At 35.1% G+C, this 12,401-nt stretch overlaps 1 pseudogene; it reads left to right on the top strand.

Moving 5' to 3' along the window:
* Window positions 1–4,077: 4,077 nt before the first annotated feature.
* LOC100713391 (cytoskeleton-associated protein 2-like) lies at window positions 4,078–6,383 on the top strand (annotated as a pseudogene).
* The last annotated feature ends 6,018 nt before the right edge of the window (window positions 6,384–12,401 follow it).

The following is a 12,401-nucleotide window of genomic DNA, read 5'->3' on the forward strand; positions in this document are numbered from 1 at the left end:
AACACGGAGAACATCAACAATACTTTGTAATTAATGCAAATTTATATTAATTATTTTAATATCTATTTGAAATCAAGTAGTTTGTATAATTAGATATCTAATAGAGCTTCAGGTTAGCATTTTAAAAATTTGAATATTTAAATTTGAAACAATTTTGATGGGAATCTAAAGTAAGAGAGAAACTTATTCTAGAATCACCTTGGTCTTTTTCAGATCTTTCCTTTCTCAAATATTGTGAGATTTTAGAAGGAAATGTTAAATATAGTTGTACAAATAGCAATAAAATTGTTTGGTAATAAATATTTTGCTTTTCTAGCAATAGATTGTTTTCCCCGTAATCCGATCATGAAAAGTCATCTCAAAAGTTTATCATTCCTTTAACAGAAATACTCACTGAAGTTGGCAGAAATGAAATCCGAGCCCACCATCAAGCACTGGGTTCTTTCTTACTCAGTCCTTTTCATTGGCAGTGTGGCCTATAAGTGCCATTAAGCACTGTATTAGGCAAAAGAAAGACATTCTAAAGTCTTTTTTTTTAAGGATTCTTGGTGTACTTACTTGATACAGTGCAATTTGTAACTAAGCTGTCCTGTATTTCTTTCACTTAGAGTACTTTCAGGCAGCCAAACATTTCAAGCTTGTAACTTGACCTAAAATCTTTTGATTACCCAGTAGGGGATGAGAATTTGAATCCCATATTAGCACATAGTTCACTGCTGACTCTATTCCAGTAATAGCGATATGATTTAGAGAAAAAATGACTACTGAATCCTTTTCACACTGATTACTACACATTATTAGATCGTTCTGAATTTGTTCACAAGTCTTCAGTGGAGACTAAAGCAAGAGATACAATGGTTTACTTTTATTAAACTATAGATTTATTCAAATGTACTCTTGCAAATTAATGGGAAGGGCTACACTTTATGAATTTATTCATTATGGATTTCATTAGTAATTTGAGATACCAGTGGATGAATGGATATGGCTTCCGATCTATGGCAGCACAAGTTATCTGTGTTTCCTTCACCAGGACACCCACTTCCCCAAAGTCAGCCTTTTACATCATGCCTGTCACCAGGACTTCTGCCTGCCCCAATGCAGATGTGCTTCTTCCATACGGCTTCCAGAAGTTCCAAATTTATAGATCTTCAAACAGCTAGGAGACATTGCCGTGAATATTTAAATTCTGAATGCAAAGTTCTATAAAAATAAATACTATTCTAGTGAGAAGGTTGAGTCTGACAGCTCCCTTTGCTTCTGTTGAGTTTGGTTAGGCCACATAATTGTATTACACACATAGCACTTCCGTAGCCTGCAAGTAGATGGAGGAAGAAGTTCCTAGAGAAATAAGATTTAAAATAGCCTGTGAACCTTTTGTCATGTCTCACATCTACCCCCCCCATGAAAATTGTCCCCAAATCCACATGGAAAAGAGAGAGTATACTTTAAACTACCAAAGATGGATCATTACTTCAGTCCTCAGCTTGACTGTTCGTTAAACTCACTTGCTGAGTCTCGAAAATGGTATCTGCAACTTTAACCATTCTCTGCTATGAGTTAAAATGCACAGCCTCTAAGTTATTCCAGGTCTGACTTCAAACACCGAATATAACGACTTTCAGGTATTGATTCTAGGTGCACAGCTACACCCTATTTCCTTGAATCTCACTGTATCATTGATCTTTAACTGACAATGTGATATATAATGGCATATTATCACTCTTCATGTAATTTCTGTTCAACCAACTTTTGTCCTGCTTTTGTAATTGTTGTAGAAGAAATCAGTATCAACTATTTCAGTGAACAGTAAAGAAATGTATACACAGAAAAAGTTAAAGAGAAAATGGAAGAGAAGAGCTTTGTAGCAAGACAGCGCTGTAGAAGTAACATGCATTCTTGAGAACCCTATATTGAGGATGTTCACTTGTTTTCAGATACGAGGAATTTTCTCTAAATTGTCTTTAGATTCTTACACATTTCAAGATAGATTTAAAAGGATTTTCCTCATATAACTTTCTAAAAATATGACATAAATTTCAAAATTATAACTATCAGTTTATTTTCCTTCAAGTATAATCCATCTTTTTCATGAACACAAAATGTGGCATCACCTATGAGCAATGATTTAAATAATTTAATAGAGAGTCATTTTTGTTTTTCTAAAGTTTAATAGTAATAAAAACAAATTCAAAACAAAATTTTACACACAAAGCAGAACAATTTTACTTTGCTCGAAAATATAAGTGTAATGCACAAATTCTCTCCATACAAGCATTTCCTGAAGACTCATTCTGTTATTATTATTACTATTATTATTACTATTGCTGTTATTATTGTTATTGTTATTTTTACTTTAGCCACGTTCTTTTTCTTTAAGCCTACCCTTGTAATTTAGATAATTTATGTGACAAAAAGATTTAATTGTGTTTCTTCTTTGTTCACTACTCATAGGGAAAGCTTAGTGAAATTTTATTCAATAGCAAAGTACCCTACTTCTCTATTAAGAGTAAGATATGGTATTATTGGAAGAAGTGTAGGTGGTTTTGAATCATTAAAAAGTCACCTTAACAAATATTTGATTCATTGAATGAAAATACACCAAATAAATATTAACAAAAATAGCCTTTAATGTTTCCTGAATTACTGAACCATGTGTAATTTAAATGAGCTAATAGAATAATTGGTACATTGATTTATAATTCTTTTGAAAATAAACTCCCTACTTGCAATCATATGGTGACACTGTTATAGCAGAAAAAGTAGAGTGAATGTTCAAGAAATAGTTGCAATTGACTCAGTGCTAGCCAGTGATTTGGCTTTAATTCAGAAGGTACGTGGTCTACTTCAGTTGAATAAATTCTTTACTTGTTGTTCCATCATGGAGGCTCCTTAATTATTTCCTTCCATATCACTTTAGCAGAAGCATGATTAGCTTTTGAATAAATCTCTTGGGGGCTTACTAAAATAAGATTATTTTCAATTCTCTGGAAGTATTTGAGCAACTTTTTAAAAATATATTACTTATAAGTGCAAGAGAAGATATTCATTGTATTTCGAGATTCACTGTGGCACAAACTATAAGGACTGGGATTTTAACTTGTTGGAGTGTATGTTGTCCTCCTGCTATCACAAAGGGAAGCTCAACACTGCTCAGCTATTGTTCTGTAAAGAGAATGCTCCTACAAGTTGTCAGTGACTTTATGTTGGCTGTAGGTTTTCAGGAACTTCCAATTCATTTTCCTTATAGTATCAGGAAAGCTGATTTATTTTTACATAAATTTCTTTTTCCAAATTTACCTTCATTCATGCTGTTATCCGTGTCTTTTATTTTATCTTCTGTGTTTTCTCTGATGAGTAGACATTATTTTTGTTGTACTTAGAGGCACAAATATTTTTGTCTTCTGTGTGAAATTTGAAATTCTTCTTTTAAAGTATGTTTCTGTCTATATGTTTTAAAGATATTTTATATTTGAAATTCATTTTATTCTACCTTATAGTTTATAACTCATATTTATATAAGTCCATCAAACCATTTAAATATGCTATTAAGCTTTCATATTTCTTTCTTTCTTGAGGTGTATTAATACTTTCTATGAGATTATTAGACCTTCTCTTACAACAGTTCACAGTTTCATTACTATGTATAGTCACCAGATAGAATATCAAACTTAAAAACCAGACAACTATTTTTAATTTCTGAAAATATATAATGTCAAAACATTTTCATTAACCATCAGTTTTAGTAAAAGGCAAACGATCTGTATGATTCAAATAAAAATCAGAGTACATAACCAGAAGTTTACAAAATCAGAATGATAGCCAAAATTTCCCCCTACAGAAGCAAAAGTCATGATCAAGAGGTTTTGAAATTACTTCATGTAAAATCTCAAGTAATACTTATATTCTGTTTTATAAAAGTATATATCTTTTGGTTATCTCTGTTAAATTTCTAAACTTTGATAACGTTAACCTTAAAAGGTTAATCAGTATTACACTTCATAGGGGAAACTTCATTCTTTTAATGTCAAGAAAAAAAAAAACATTACTGGAAAGAGAAACTGTCACAGAGCAGTCATGGTGAACTCAGGGCCCTCGGCTGCCGCGGCCACAGCAGAAGAACAGCAGAAAAAGCGGCAGGAATACCTAGCAGTCAAGGAAAAATTGAAGAATCAAAACACCAAGCCTTATCTAAAAGCCAAGAATCATTGTCCAAATCCACTGCCTTCTAAATGTACCTGTAAACTCAAAAATGATGTTACCAACCATGCTGTTTTGCCTGTCAAAGCTACAAGGCCCATCAACATTAAACTCCAGGGCAAACCAGCTATGGGACTAGGGTCCCAGAAGCCAAAGTTAGAGGCACCAAAACTTGTGGACAAAAGTCTGACTTCAAGAGGTGTTTCCTCTAACCCAACCTATAAACCTTCCAGCAAGAGTCACCAGCAACATGAAGTTGAACCATCTACTACAGGAAAACATCAAGAAAAGCCATGAGATCACTTGAGTCACAGAACCAAAATCTACAAAGCAGCAGATTACAGGTCAAGCAAATGCAAAATGTACAGACTCTGGGGGTGACACCCATGTGCAAAACAAATCTTTGAATGGCTTTTTTTTTTTTTTTTAAACCGGTACCAGGAATTGAACTCATGACCATGCGCTTGCAAGGCAGGCACTTTTGCTGGTGAGCTAAACACCCAGCCCCTGGATGGCTTTCTTAAAGAGCTGAACAAGGAGAACTTGCCTCAAATCTCGTCAGAACCTGAAAAGAAGCCAGACCCTGCATTATGTACCATAAATAAGCCAAAGAGTAACTCTTATATTCAAACCAAGAGTCATTTGACTACTAAACAGGTCTTGGGCAAAAGTGTGGTGAGCAGTGCTGTTCTGAAAGACAGGGTTAATAAGCAGTTTGTTAGAAAAACACAAATTAAGACTCCACCAGTAAAGTTTCAGCATCTCGCTAAAGGAGTAGAGCTTGCAAGACAAGAAAAACCCTCAAGGACAATTCCCTCTCACATCAGTCAGACCCTTCATAGGACCCAAGCATCGAAAAAGCCAGTGGTCAAGAACATAAAGGATGTGACGGTTAACAGGAGTAAATATGAACGACCAAAAGAAAGTCAGGTACAGTCACACACTATTACTGAAGAGAAAGTAAAATACACCAAACCCGGGACATACCCCAGTTCGCTGCAGGGAGGACCTAACAACAGACATCCAAACAGCAAGCAAGACCAGAAATCCACACAACCTTGTTTTAGGTCCCAGACACATGAACTGCAAGTCAAAATCCGTAAACCAGAGGCTTAATTTGGCAAATTTCATTCAGTCTTCCCAATGACTCCTAGCATAAGGGCAAATGGAACCAACAGCTTTCAACAAAGAGTGCAGACTGTGGACCTCAAGTTGAAAAAGACTTTTCCCAGAAGCGTTTCCTGAGCATCACATCTCCCAAAACTCAAGCTAGTGTCACAACCAGAAACAAGAGAGGAGTCCCAGATGATACCCAAACTAATCCAGCCATTAAAAAGACAACAGCAGAGGATCGAAGGAAACTGCTAGAAGAATGGCAGAAATCTAAGGGGAAAATCTATAAATGGCCTCTTATGGAACTTAAAATAAAAAGTATGGCAGAAATGAATATTTCATTCTGGAAGAACACTGAAGAAGAGGAAGAAAAGAAAGCACAACTGGAGCTGTCCAACTAGATTAACCCCACCCTGGCAGAATGTTTGAGGTTCCCTGAAGAGGGGGGGCTTTCTAATGAAATATCTACCATTTTGTCCAACATTCCTGAGGCTGAAAAATTCACTAAATTCTGGTTCTGCAATGCAAAGCTATTGGCAAGAAAAGACACCTCTGATATTATTGGGCTATATGAAGAAGCCATTAAAAATGGAGCAAAATCAATTTAAGTGTTATGGGAAGTTGTTCTTAATATTTTGCAAGATCAAAACAGAACTGCAGAGGAACTTCCCCTGATTCTTTAGTTTCTGCAACTAATATCAGATTGATGGAAGAGCTGGCCAAGAAGATGGAATCTGGAGAGTCCTGTCTTCCTCCAGAAGAGCAGGACCAGGTTCCAGCAACTCCCCAGATAAGCAAGGCAGGGCAGAATCATCATGCTGGTATCAAGTTACAGATCTCCCAGAATAAGCGGAATGCCAGAAATGCAAGACATGAAACTCATCACCCCTGTGTGGCTCTTGGAAAGGATGGAGTGAGCAGTGTTCTGCTACCCGGAAATGTTGCAGGAGCATGATCTGGTAGTGTCTTCTCTTGATGAGCTCTTAAAAGTGGAAGATACTGAGTGCTTTGTATTCTGTAAAAATGAAGCCTTGCCTGTGATATTAGGGTATGAAAATCCTGAGTCATAATGTTTCAAAGTCCATAAGACTCCTTGTTCATTTATGAGGATCAATTATATAATGCATGATAAAATAAACAGCTACTTTGAAGAAAAAGAGACATCATGTTATCCAGTGCTAATTCTGTAGCATCTTGCTGTGAAATCCAGTAAGGTTATTATTCTCTGTTCAGAGTGATCTTAGTCTATTTTGTATTGTTTAATTTCAACACACATGAAGATATAGACAGCTATTTTGAAGAGAACGAGAAACATTATGGCAGCCATTGTTGATTTTCTTTTTTTTTTTTTTTAATTTTATTTAAGAGGAAAAAGAGAAAAACACAAAACAAAACAAAGCGGTGTAAGGGTACACATAATACAGAACTACAAAAAAAAAAAAAAAAAAAAAGAAAAAAAAACGTAACAGTAAGAAATCACCTGTTAATAGATTACATATTATCATCTTGAAAATAGTTACTCAAATGACAGTATCAAAGAATACAAAGTGGACATTCAAACAGGGAGACTGCAAACAGCTGTGTTCAATGATCCAAAAACATTAATATAATCAGCTATTTAACACCCCTAAACACATTTGCTGTTAGAGCTCTTTTTTTCCCCTCTCTTTTTTACAACAAAATTTACACATTTTGGATTTTATTACTCCTTAGTTCTTATTACTTTTTTGTGGGGGAGAGAATACAGTCAAATATGGCAAAACAAAGCTGTCAGTCAAAACCAAGGATAGACATAGCACATGGTATAGAACAGAGTACAAGGTTATCAACAATGGTTATCAACGTTGTCTCTTGTTTCCTTAAAAGGAATTGTCGCTCTCATTAGATATTATAAAGTTGGACAAAACAGTAGAGAACAAGACCAATAAAACTTAGGCATTGTAAACATTACAGGACTTCTAAAGGAGACAATAGTCAAACCAGAATGGGCATCTTAGTGAATCTTACTGCCTTCAAAGTAGTTGCCTATACCCTCAAACTTGATACTATCATACAGAATGGAACAGAGTCTAATCAGTCAAAACAAGATCGTAGGAGTATTACAGGACTTCAAAACAAGTTAATAGGAAATCAAAAAGAGTTACTATTATATATCCTAATTTTTTAAATTTTTCCCCTTAATTAAAACAAACATAAGAAATAACTAAATAATTTTTTTAAAGAATAAGGGGGAGATTGAGATAAAACAGGACATAACAATATAACAATAGAGGTCAAAGCATGACTGTTTCAGCAACCTAGTACTTCACCACCAAATAACCCAACTTAATAGTAGTTACCATAGTGTCTGTCTTTTTCTTGAAATATTTGAATAAAACTTCATATACTATAACTTCAAATATTTCCATATCAAGAAGCCCAGAATAAAGCCTTTCTAATTAATGAGTGAAAACTTTATAAGGCTTCAAGGCCACATAATGGGGAATCATGATTGCTACATATTTTTATATATTTGAATCATTACTTACATTAGGGAAACTATTCGGTATTCACACATGCGAGATTGATTTATTTCACTTATGAGTATGGTCTCAAGCTGCGCCCATTTATTGATAAATATCTCAATGTGATCCTTCTTTATAGCTGAATAATACTCCATTGTATAGAAATACCACTACTTTTTTATCCATTCCTCAGTTGATGGACACTTGGGTTGTTTCCAAGATCTGGCGATTACAAATTGTGCTGCTATCAACATAGGTGCACATATATCTCTCTGGTATGATGCTTTCAGTTCTTCTGGGAATATGCCTAGAAATGGAATAGCTGGAATAAATGGGATTTCCAATCCCAACTTTTTGAGAAATCTCCAGACAGATCTCCACAAAGGCTGTACCAGTCTACACTCCCACCAACAGTGCAGGAGAGTTCCTTTTTCCCCACAGCCTCTCCAGCATTTGTTGTTGGTTTTCTTGATCCTGGCCATTATTTCAGGAGTGAGATGGTATCTCAGTGTGGTTTTAATTTGCATTTCTCTAATGACCAATGATGATGAGCATTTTTTCATATATTTATTTGCCATTTGCATTTCTTCATCTGAGAATTGCGTATTCATCTCGGATGCCCATTTTTGGATTGGATCTTTGAATTTTGGAGGTCTGAGTTTTTTTAATTCTTTATATGTTTTAGACAAGAGGCCCTTGTCTGAGAGAGAGTTCACTAAAATCTTTTCCCAGTTTGTGGGTTTTCTTTTCACTATGCTGGAGATTTCTTTTGACATGCAGAAACTTTTTAATAAGAAGTGGTCCCACTTATTGATTCTGGGAAGTATTTCCCGTGTGGTTTGAGTCCTGTTCATGAATTCTCTACCTACTCCTATGTCTCCAAGGTTTCTACCCAATTTGTCTTCCAATACATTTAGTGTTTCTGTTTTAATATTCATATCTTTGACACATTTAGATTTTAATTTAGTACATGGTGATAGACATGGGTCTAGCTTTAGTTTTTGGCAAATGGAGAGCCAGTTTTTCCAGCACCATTTATTAAAGAGACTGTCGTTCTTCCAGTGAACCTGGTTGGCTCCTTTATCAAAGATAAGGTGGTTGAGTGTGTTTGTAGTTGTGGTTGTATCTTGTAATCTATTCCATTGATCTTCGGTTCTGTTTTGATTCCAATACCATGTTGATTTTACTACTGTTGCTTTGTAGTATAATTTCAAGTCAGGGATTGTGATGCCTCCTGCTTTGTCTTTGCTGCTTAGAATTGCTTTTGCGATTCTAGGTCTCTTCTGGTTACAGATGAAATTTAGGAGTGATTTCTCTAGATCTATAAGGTATGTTGATGGTATTTCTATTGGGATTGCATTGAATCTGTATAAGAGTAGTCTACACTCCCACCAACAGTGCAGGAGAGTTCCTTTTTCCCCACAGCCTCTCCAGCATTTGTTGTTGTTGGTTTTCTTGATCCTGGCCATTCTTTCAGGAGTGAGATGGTATCTCAGTGTGGTTTTAATTTGCATTTCTCTAATGACCAATGATGATGAGCATTTTTTCATGTATTTATTTGCCATTTGCATTTCTTCATCTGAGAATTGCGTATTCATCTCAGATGCCCATTTTTGGATTGGATCTTTGAATTTTGAAGGTCTGAGTTTTTTTAATTCTTTATATGTTTTAGACAAGAGTCCCTTGTCTGAGAGAGAGTTCACTAAAATCTTTTCCCAGTTTGTGGGTTTTCTTTTCACTATGCTGGAGATTTCTTTTGACATGCAGAAACTTTTTAATAAGAAGTGGTCCCACTTATTGATTCTGGGAAGTATTTCCCGTGTGGTTTGAGTCCTGTTCATGAATTCTCTACCTACTCCTATGTCTCCAAGGTTTCTACCCAATTTGTCTTCCAATACATTTAGTGTTTCTGTTTTAATATTCATATCTTTGACACATTTAGATTTTAATTTAGTACATGGTGATAGACATGGGTCTAGCTTTAGTTTTTGGCAAATGGAGAGCCAGTTTTTCCAGCACCATTTATTAAAGAGACTGTCGTTCTTCCAGTGAACCTGGTTGGCTCCTTTATCAAAGATAAGGTGGTTGAGTGTGTTTGTAGTTGTGGTTGTATCTTGTAATCTATTCCATTGATCTTCGGTTCTGTTTTGATTCCAATACCATGTTGATTTTACTACTGTTGCTTTGTAGTATAACTTCAAGTCAGGGATTGTGATGCCTCCTGCTTTGTCTTTGCTGCTTATAATTGCCTTTGCGATTCTAGGTCTCTTCTGTTTCCGGATGAAATTTAGGAGTGATTTCTCTAGATCTATAAGGTATGTTGATGGTATTTCTATTGGGATCGCATTGAATCTGTATAACAGTTTTGGGAGAATGGCCATCTTCATAATGTTTGTTCTTCCTATCCATGAGCAAGGGATGTCTTTCCATTTTCTGAGATCATCTTCAATTTCCTTTTTCAGTGTATTATAATTTTTACTGTATAAGTCTTTCACTTCTTTCGTAAGAGTAATTCCTAAATATTTCATTTTTTTGCTTGCTAATGTGAGTAGTCCAGTTTCTCTTATTTCCCTCTCTGTGATTTTGTTGTTCGTGTATAGGAATGCTATTGATTTCTGAGTATTGATTTTGTATCCAGCCACATTACTGAATTTATTTATTGTATCTAAGAGTCTTTCAATGGAGTTTAGGGGGTCTTCTATGTAGAGTATCATGTCATCTGCAAACAATGATAATTTAACTTCTTCTTTTCCTATCTTTACCCCTTTTATTTCTCTTTCTTGCCTAATTGCTCTGGCTAGTACTTCCAGTACTATATTAAATAGGAGTGGTGATAAAGGACATCCTTGTCTTGTGCCCGATTTTAAAGTAAAGGCTTTCAATTTTTGGCCATCTAGTATGATGCTGGCTGTTAGTTTGTCATAAATGGCCTTTATTATATTGAGGTAAAGACCATTTAATTCCAATTTTCTGTAAAGTTTTTATCATGAATAAATGTTGGACTTTATCGAAGGCTTTTTCTGCATCTATAGAAATGATCATGTGATTCTTATTTTTGGCTTTATTGATATGGTGGATTACTTTTATCGATTTGCGTATGTTGAACCATCCTTGCATTCCTGGGATGAATCCCACTTGGTCATGGTGTATAATCTTCTTGATGATTTTCTGGATCCTATTTGCCAATATTTTATTGAGGATTTTTGCATCTGTGTTCATTAGGGAGATCGGTCTATAGTTCTCTTTTTTAGTTGGGTCTTTCTCAGGTTTTGGTACTAGAGTAATATTTGCTTCCAGGAATGACTTAGGAAGGATTGCTTCCCTTTCAATTTCATTGAATAGTTTGAGGAGTGTTGGCATTAGGTCTTCTTTGTATTTCTTGTAGAATTCTGCAGTGAATCCATCTGGGCCTGGGCTTTTCTTGGTGGGTAAGGACTTAATTACATTTTCAATTTCATTAACAGAGATTGGGTTATTCAACAGTTTTACATCCTCTTGATCTAGCGTTGGTACTTCATATGCTTCTAAGAATCTGTCTATTTCTTCTGTGTTATCAAACTTTTGAGAGTAGAGGTTTTCGAAATAGGTGTTGATGATTTTCTGTATTTCTATTGGGTCTGTAGTGATTTCTCCTTTTTCATTTCTTATTGCATGAATTTGAGCTTTTTCTTCCCTTTTTTAAATAAGGTTGGCTAGGGGCTTATCGATTTTATTTATGCTTTCAAAGAACCAACTCTTTGATTCGTTGATTCTTTGGATTGTTTTCTTAGTCTCTATTGCATTGATTTCTGCTCTGATTTTTATAATTTCCTCTCTTCTTTTGGCTTTGGGCTAGACTTGCTCTTCTTTTTCTAGCTGTTTGAGGTGTAGCATCAAGTTATTTATTTGTATTCGTTCTGTTTTCCTGATGTGGGAACTCAGTGCAATAAATTTTCCTCTCAGGACGGCTTTCATTGCATCCCACAGATTCTGGTAAGTTGTATCTGCATTTTCATTTTCTTTTAGGTATTGTTTAATTTCTTCTTTAATTTCTTCTATGACCCACTGATTACTCAAGAGTGTGCTTTTCAGTTTCCATGTGTTTGCGGGATTTTTGCAGTATCTTTTATCATTAATTTCTAATTTCAGAGCGCTATGATCTGATAACATGCAAGGGATGATTTCAACTCTTTTGCATTTGTTTAAATATGTTCTGTGAGCTAATATATGGTCTGTTTTAGAAAATGATCCATGTACTGCTGAGAAGAATGTGTATTCTGATGTTGTTGGGTGGAACATTCTGTATATGTCTATCAAACCCATTTGTTCGCAGGTGTGATTCAGTTCTGTTATTTCTTTGCTCATTTTCTGTCTGGTTGATCTGTCCCTTGGTGTCAATGGCATATTAAGGTCTCCTGTTACAATTGTGTTACTGATAATTTGAGTTTTCATTTCTGTTAATAATTGTTTTATATAACTGGGTGCTCTGGAGTTTGGTGCGTATATATTTAAGATAGTTATCTCTTCCTCTTGGAGTTTTCCCCTTACGAGTATGTAGTGACCTTCTGTGTCTTTATGGTCATTGTTGGTTTAAAGTTCACGTTA

This window comes from Cavia porcellus, unplaced genomic scaffold (genome assembly GCF_034190915.1).
Source record: "Cavia porcellus strain 051 isolate PalLab524CR breed Dunkin Hartley unplaced genomic scaffold, mCavPor4.1 scaffold_1, whole genome shotgun sequence".
NCBI classification, from domain to species: Eukaryota; Metazoa; Chordata; class Mammalia; order Rodentia; family Caviidae; genus Cavia; species Cavia porcellus.